Raw genomic sequence first — 5,620 nt, forward strand, 5'->3', positions numbered from 1 at the left:
GGAACATGGATGTGTAGAGATGGGCTTTTGAACAATGCGCCTTTTTGACATGTCAAAGTAGGAAAAGCAAAGGTAGAAATAAAAATAAAATCATGGCTTAACTCAGTTTGCATTTTTACACTGGACATAAGGCATTCTAAAGTCAAGAAAGTAGGTGTTAACCCTTTCAAGTAACCTTGTCCAGCATGGACTAAACATTCCTCAAGACTGACTATAACTTCAGATAATTATAAAGCTTAGCATGTTTTATTACCTTCACACACATTAGTTACCCAAATATCTGCTACTACCACTCTGATCATAGTCCCTTCCTTAATACTCCATAAAGAAGCAAAGAACGATTATCATGACAGAGAACATATGGAATGAATCATTACTCTATGTCAGGACCAAACACGTTCAAAACACACTCCTCAAGTCAGAAACTCAAGAAATGATCCCTGAAAGTATAGTCTTGGCTAGACTGAAGGGGTGACACTGCGTCTCATTCACTGCAGGGTGATTGTCACTCAGGGTTCAGAGGGACAGAAGCTAATCGTTACGTGCTCCAGATGACTCTGAGGTGAGAAAATCTATTTAGATCTTTAAGAAGACCGATATGTAGATTGAATTAGATTTTCAGTCACTGTTGTCTTAATACTTCAGGTTCAGCCTACTTATTCTCTACAATAAATGTTCCAGTCCTTTCTCCATTAATACTGGTTTTTAACATGCTTCCACTGGCCCAGATTATGGAAAACAACAAAATAAGTTACCATAAATATGCGGACGACACACAAATTTACATAACTTTATCCTCAGGGGACTATAGTCCAATACAACTACGGATTAAGTGCACTGAACAAATTAACGGCTGGATGTGCCAGAACTTTCTGAAATTAAATGAAGGAAAAACTGAGGTGGTTGTTTTTGGAGCAGAAGAGGAACAATTAAAAGTCTGCGCTCAGCTTCAAACAAGAATGTTAAAAACAACAGACAGCCAGAAATCTTGGTGTAGTCATGGACTGAGACCTGATTTTTAACAGCCACATTAAGACAATTACAGAGTCAGCCTATTATCACCTTAAGAATATATCAAGAGTTAAAGGACTTATGTGTCAACAGGATTTAGAAAAACTTGCCCATGCTTTCATCTTCAGTAGACTTGACTACTGTAACGGTGTCTTTACAGGTCTCCCTAAGATATCAATCAGACAGCTGCAGCTGATTCAGAACGCTGCTGCTCGGGTCCTCACTAAGACCAAGAGACTGGATCACATCACTCCAGTTCTGAAGTCTTTACACTGGCTTCCTGTTCCTCAAAGAATTGATTTTAAAGTACTTTTGCTAGTTTATAAATCACTCAATGGTTTAGGGCCAAAATACATTTCTGATCTGCTACTACACTTTGACCCCCCCAGACCTCTAAGGTCATCTGGGACAGGTCTGCCTTCTGTCCCCAGAGACAGAACTAAACAGGGGGAAGCATTTTAAGCTTGTTGCGTATTTTATTAGCCCTGTGTTGGGTTGATGGGGGCAGGCGGGGCTTGAAAATTCCCCCTTCCCCCGATTTTACTATCACTTTTTACTGACAAAATCAAGTCTGTGTTTTGGTAAAAACATTTAGTATCAAATGTTTCATTGTGTCAAATTATATTGGAAAGCTGAATCGGGCAGTGGAACCATGAAAAGACCCCATGCCAATCTACTTGACCGTAGCCTGTCAAGTCAGTGACAAATCCAAGATGAATTTCCTCTTTCAAACTGCATTTCTTAGTAGTAGTAGTAGTAGTCTTTCGTCCAGTAGATGGTGGCTTATCTGCTGTCACTTTTGACTGAAAAATTCAAGTTTGAATGTTTGTAAAATGTTTTGCTTCAAAAGTAGTCTTTTTTCCAATATAATCAGACAGCTCAATCTGGCAGTGGAGCCATAAAAACACTACATTCCATAAAACTACTCAACAATTGACTTTCAAGTCACTGACTGATCACAATTACTCCATGGAAAATTTCTATTAGGATGTTTTTATGTGGCTCGTTGGTCTAGGGGTATGATTCTCGCTTCGGGTGCGAGAGGTCCCGGGTTCAACTCCCAGACGAGCCCTTAAGGCAGGAGCTGAAATTTAAAATCCAGTTTATCATAAAATTAACCCAGATTAGGAGCAAGCAAAATTGTACAAGAGCATGTTGGCAATTTTTCAAATCCTGCTTCAACTGCAAGCAAAAGAAAAAACTGGGAAAGAATAAGAGGAACAATGAGCAGAACATGGTTCTCCTTTTTCCTTCGTCGGGTCTCTGCCTGTCGGAGATTTTCATTTTTTTATTTATTCAATCTGTTTGAACCGTACAACACAGTCCCCCCCGCCTCTGTTCAAACCATATCAATTGCATGCTTAAAATAACATTTGGTTAAAGCCCCGCCCATTTAAAGACAACCTGACATACTTCCGGGTTAAATCCTGTCCACTTCCGGGTTTGGCCCTGCCCAGTCCGAGCACAGATACAAATAATGCTGTACTCGCTCATCACTACCAGGTACTTTAAGATCTGAAGGTAAGGTCTCTAATCTTCTGAGGTATGATCCCATCCAGGACCGTGCCATAGGTGCAGTCTTAGGATTTCTGGATGGGGCCGTGGCTGCTGTAATGTGTATAGCTGTAAATCTTCTCCCTAAAAACAATAACAGGTCCGGCATTCCTCACCCTTCTTTCTCCCTTGGCTTCTTCATCACTCTTCTTTGCACTTGTTCCCACTTGGACCTCCACAGGAAACAAAAGAGGGCTCGTTCCAGGTTTAAAATTTCTTTTCTGGGTGGAATTAAAACAGAGCTGAGGAGTAAAAGCAATGGTAAGCAAAAGCAACTACAAAAGGCCAAACAGCAAAGCCCACCAAAAATAGTTTAACTCATCGGCGTTTCCCTTCAAGGAAGTCTTTAGTAAAAGGCGAAAGACTTGTGCATTATGAAGAGAAACCAGAGTGAGTACAGCCGTCTGCTTGAGAGCAGCCAAAAACCCATGTTGATGCAGTCCAAACCATCACAGTAAGCCTCACTTGGTGAGCCGCTTTTCCACACTAAAATGATAAGAGGCAACTTGGTAGACTCCTTGCTGATGTGTATACCTGTACTCACAATAGAGTGCGGATCGGGCCGGATTTTTCTGTCCGAGCCCAGCCCGCGTCCGACAGAGCAGTAACCGAACCCGACCCGAGCCCGACAGGCATTAAGATATTTATGTCCGAGCCCGACACAGTTAAAATTTCTTTCCCTTACTAATGACAAATGTACGATTGTTTGTGTGGAAAGCCCGCTTTTATTAACATCATATTTGGGGGATTATGTCAGTAAATCTGAGTAAAATAAATACCTTGCTTAACCTGTATTGATAAGCCTCCCCAATAAGAGATGCGGTAATTCAGCATTCATTCACACATATACTGTACATGTTTAGTTTAATGCCTTGCTGCCGCTGCTGAGAATGTAATATAATAGGTTTACTTGATATAGCACCTTTTACAGACAAAGTAGCAAAGTGCTTCACATGATAAAAATTTGTAAAATACAGTAAGACCCAAACATTAAATAAGCAAGCAAAAAGAAAAAACAAACCAATAGAAATTAAAACCCAAAAGTTATAAACAGGAACAAAGAATGAGTTTACACAAAAAAAGTGTTCAATGCCTTATCGCGCTGATGTGACCGAGCCCGACCTGAACCCGAGCATCCTTTCTAAAAATCTGTTCGAACCCGGCCCGGCCCGTTGGGTACTGTCGGGTCCCGTCGGGCTCGGGTCGGGTATCCATCCTCTAACTCACAATGCCCTGTTTTTAAAACACCAGCCAATCACAAGTGTTACATGTGAATAATCATTTCGTGAGTAATCAGGAAGCTCACATAAAAAATAGCTGCAAGATCTACCAAATGTTTAACTTTGCAACCCGTAAGCTGTTGGAACCTGGTCCTTCCCATAAAATGTGAATCAGAGATTTTCCACCGGCCTTTTACAACAGAGCAGCAGAGCAGAGTGGCGCAGCGGAAGCGTGCTGGGCCCATAACCCAGAGGTCGATGGATCAAAACCATCCTCTGCTAATTGCTGATTGTGTCAGCATTGACTCTATGACCACACTGTTGATGTTTAATAATGCAAGTGTCTGAAAGGTACACCTTCAATGGTATGTCAAGTTTATTTAATCCATTAAAATGGAAATAAAAGTAACACAGTAACAATAACACACATAGCAACTGGAACAAAAGATATACTACTCAACATTAATGTTCAAAAAAATGGTACAATAAAAACTGTAAAATATGTACATTAATTGCTTTATGTGCTGTCTGGCTTCAAAGCCTGTAACTGCAACTGCAGTGGCTGGAAATCAAACCTGGGCAAAATGCTTGCACTGCTAATGGTATAAATCATAGTCAAAAAGTAACACACCTGTTTCCTTTCTGCAGGACAATGCAATGTTTACTGCAAATGAACTATTGTATTGAAACGTTTCCAGCAGAAAGCACCATTTCAAAGAGACACAGCAAACCTACAATGAAATTGTAATTGCACTGCTTTGAAAATAGTAAGAACCTTCCACTTGCTGTCCCTCTGGCTCTTCCTCTCTCTGTCCCATTTATGTTTTCTTCCTCCTCACTCTTTTCTTCATCCTCTTCACCCTTTTCTTCATCTTCCTCACCATCTGGAATATCCCTCTCTGTGTCAGAGCCCTCACTTTCATCACATGACCTCTCTCCAAAACTTCAAAAAACTCCTCTGGCTCTCCCTCTTCCTGCTCTTCAGTCCCTTGATTTGTTTTTCTCACTGCTGTTTTCCTCACTTTTTGTTTACTAGGGCTCTATATCGCTTCCTCGCTTCATGATGAATATTAGAAGAAGATAAAACTTAGGGGTATGCATTACATTTCCCTCCCTACTCAACACAGACATAAAGCCTGTCAATTACTTTACACAAATGTAGCTATTTGTTATCGCAATGCAACAGCAAAGACGGATAAAGTTACGTGTTAACATCCAGAGATGCCAAAAGTATTCACTTCCCGTACTCGAGTAGAAGTAATAAGAGATAATTATCTTAAAAAATACTAGTAAGTAAAAGTAGAAGACCTAATTTAACTTCTTTACTCGAGTAAAAGTAACAAAGTAGAGGCTTAGAAATTGACTTGAAGTATAAAAGTAAAAGTAGCCTTATGATGACAAAGCTACCTGGACCAGACACGCTGAGGAACTACAGTGGACATGGAGAAAAGACTCTTTATTCTTTATTCTTTATATGCCATTGGCTACATTTTAAATGGCTGTCTGTCAATAGGACTAAAACATATAGCTTATTTATATTGACAGAGACTTGGACTCCAGGTTAATAAGATCCTGACCGAGTAGCAAGGTATAAATTCAGCTGTGATTTTGTGAGAATTACGTAAATATTCCCATCCAAGTAGATTCAATGTGGTATTGATGAAGCAAAAATAATAACTAACTCCAGTGAAATCATTTAAACTTAGTGAGGACTAGATTAGGACTGGATTTAAACCTGATTTTGGTTTCCAACTTGACCAAGTGTGTCTGTTAAAACACACACCTTCTCTCTGTTGATGCTTTATTACAATCAATCAGGATAAACATGGGCGTGG

General features: G+C 40.0%; 3 non-coding genes and 1 pseudogene across 3 annotated transcripts; 2 read left to right on the top strand and 2 right to left on the bottom strand.

The window, feature by feature from the left end:
• Window positions 1-293: 293 nt before the first annotated feature.
• Window positions 294-456, bottom strand: LOC117941323 (annotated as a pseudogene).
• A 1,555-nt stretch (window positions 457-2,011) lies between these two features.
• Window positions 2,012-2,083, top strand: trnap-cgg. Its single transcript has one exon. It is a non-coding gene; the product is annotated as a tRNA-Pro (tRNA).
• A 763-nt stretch (window positions 2,084-2,846) lies between these two features.
• On the bottom strand, window positions 2,847-2,959 carry LOC117941324. Its single transcript, XR_004655895.1, has one exon. It is a non-coding gene; the product is annotated as a U5 spliceosomal RNA (small nuclear RNA).
• A 1,036-nt stretch (window positions 2,960-3,995) lies between these two features.
• Window positions 3,996-4,067, top strand: trnam-cau. The gene has a single exon. It is a non-coding gene; the product is annotated as a tRNA-Met (tRNA).
• The last annotated feature ends 1,553 nt before the right edge of the window (window positions 4,068-5,620 follow it).

The sequence above is a fragment of the Etheostoma cragini genome, unplaced genomic scaffold (genome assembly GCF_013103735.1).
Source record: "Etheostoma cragini isolate CJK2018 unplaced genomic scaffold, CSU_Ecrag_1.0 ScbMSFa_56, whole genome shotgun sequence".
NCBI lineage: Eukaryota > Metazoa > Chordata > Actinopteri > Perciformes > Percidae > Etheostoma > Etheostoma cragini.